The sequence below is a fragment of the Orycteropus afer genome, unplaced genomic scaffold, assembly GCF_000298275.1.
Source record: "Orycteropus afer afer isolate SDZICR_OR568_19922 unplaced genomic scaffold, OryAfe1.0 scaffold00294, whole genome shotgun sequence".
Classification (NCBI taxonomy): Eukaryota; Metazoa; Chordata; class Mammalia; order Tubulidentata; family Orycteropodidae; genus Orycteropus; species Orycteropus afer.
The window spans coordinates 1597732-1600388 of NW_006921881.1; positions in this window are offsets into that span (position 1 = coordinate 1597732).

Below are 2657 nucleotides of genomic sequence, written 5' to 3' on the forward strand. Positions count from 1 at the left end.
ATTTGGTCTTTCCTTCCTTTCCTGTCTTTTTAATGACCTTTTGCTTTCTTCATGGATGATGTTCTTGATGTCATCTCACAATTCCTCTGGTTTTCAGTCATTGGTGTTCAATGCATCAAATCTATTCTTTAGATGGTCTCTAAATTCAGGAAGGATATAATCAAGGTCATATTTCAGGTCTTGTGGACTTCTTTTAATTGTCTTCAGCTTCAACTTGAACTTGCATATTAGAAGTTGACGGTCTGTTCCACAATCATCTCCTGGCCTTGTTTTGGCTGAAGATACTGAGCTTCTCTATCCCCTCTTGCCAGATGTAGTCAATCTGATTCCTGTGTACTCCATGTGATGAAGTCCACGTGTATAGCCTCTGTTTATGTTGTTGAAAAAATGTGTTTGCAATGAATATGTCACTGGTCTTGCACAATTCTATCATGTGATCTCCAGCATTATTTCTATCACCAAGGCCATATTTTCCAACTACCGGTGATTCTTTGTTTCCAACTTTTGCATTCCAATCACCAGTGATAAGTAAAACATCTTGATTGCAAATTCAATCAATTTCAGACTACAGAAGTTGGTAAAAATCTTCAATTTTCTCATCTTTGGCTTTGGTGGTTGTGCGTAAATTTTAATAATAGTAGTATTAACTGGTCTTTCTTGTAGGCATATGCTTATTATCCTATCAGTGACAGCATTGTACTTCAGGATAGATCTTGATACATTATTTGTGATGATGAATGCCACGCCATTCTTCTTCAATTTGTCATTCCCGGCATAGTAGATCATATGGTTGTCTGATTCAAAATGGCCAAAACCAGTCCATTTTAACTCACTAATGCCTAGGATATTGATCTTTATGTGCCTCATTTCATTTTTGACAACTTCCAATTTTCCTACATTCATACTTCGTATATTCCATGTTCCAATTATTAATGGATGTTTGCAGCTGTTTCATCTTGAAACATGTCACATCAGAAATTAGAGGTCCTGAAAGCTTAACTCTATCCACATCATTAAGGTCAGCTCTACTCTGAGGAGGCAGTTCTTCTCCAGTTGTATTTTCAGTGCCCTCCAACCTGAGGGGCTCATCTTCCAGCACTATATTGGGCAATGTTTCAGGGCTATTCATAAAGTTTTCCAGTAATATATCGGATAATGTTTCACTGATATTCGTAAGGTTTTCACTGGCCCATTCTTTGAGAGGTAGATGGCTTCTTCCTTCTTCTATCTTAGTCTGGAAGCTCCAGTGAAAACTGTCCTCCATGAGTACCCCTGCTGGCATTTGAAACATTGGTGGTGTTCTGGTTACTTAGTGCCATTCTGACAGGAATATACCACAAATGGGATGGCCTTAACAAACAGGAGTTTATTCTCTCACAGTTCGGTGGCTTTAAGTCCAAGTTCAAAGTGCCAGGCTCTAGGGGCTGTGTGAAAGCTCCTTGACCTGGGGCTTCAGCTCTGCCTCTTGCTCCCAGCCCACTGAAGCTAGAGGCATCTCTTCACTCAGGCTGCTGAGGCTAACAAGCCCAAGGTTGACAAATAAAATAACACAGCCCTGATGTTACCAAACCACGTGGCAGGCCATTAATTCAAGTCCATTGTAAGTCCCAAGGTCAGCAGAGCATGGTAGGCTGCTGAACAATGACACAGTTACATGCAGGGTTCAAGCATGCCATAAGCTAGATACCATTCCCCAAGGCTTCTCCTTATATGCAGGAAGCAGACCACATCTCTAAGGCAGCTACTCAGCTGCTTGTGATAGATCCCACCATGGAGCTGATTGCCAGTGGGAATAACTACCACTAGCTGCCCAGCCACTCAACCAGGCCCAGCCTACGTGACACACAAACTTAACCACCACATGTGGCATAGCCTCCAGCCTAACAGCAACATGTATGCCAACATAGTACAACAAATTGACAAATTTGTCTCCTTTAATTGTTCATTACTGCTCTGCTCATTGCCAGGTCTCCTGTACCCTTCTCATTTACCCAGCCTTCCTCTAGGATGCTCCACGCATACAAACATCTGTTTTCCACTGCTTCCATGCTGGCTTACTGCAGCCTTACCCCCAGGGCACCTCCCCACATGCAAACACCTGCCTTCTGCTGGCTTACTGCACGTGGTCCCTAGCTTGTCCAAAATATGACCATCCTCCCTCCTAAGGAGGATTCTGGCTATACTTCTTCCAAGAGAGATTAGTTCATTCTTCTGGTAGTCTATGGTATATTCAATATTCTTCTCCAACACCATAAATCAAAAGCAACACTTTAGTCTTCCTTATTCATTGTCTAGTTTTTGCATGGCGATGAGGCAATTAAAAATAAGTAAAACCTGTGAAATGTGTAAAGTGGAAACATATCAGAGAAGGAAAACTCAAATAATTTTCTCTACAATTATTCTTTCAGCCTAACAAACATTCTCTGAAAGCTGGAACTTGTGAGATGTGAATGGAATCAGAAAATTGTTGCTACTGCAACCCATGTGATGAAGAAGAGTAGATGCCAGAAATAATTCCAAAAAGTCTTCCACTTCCTTTTGCATTTGTGTGTGTGTGTGTGTGTGTGTACTCACATTCCATTGTTCTCTGAGTAGGTCTATCTTTACATTTTTGCTATGAACTTAGAAATGTGTTTCAATAACGTCATCAAAAAAAT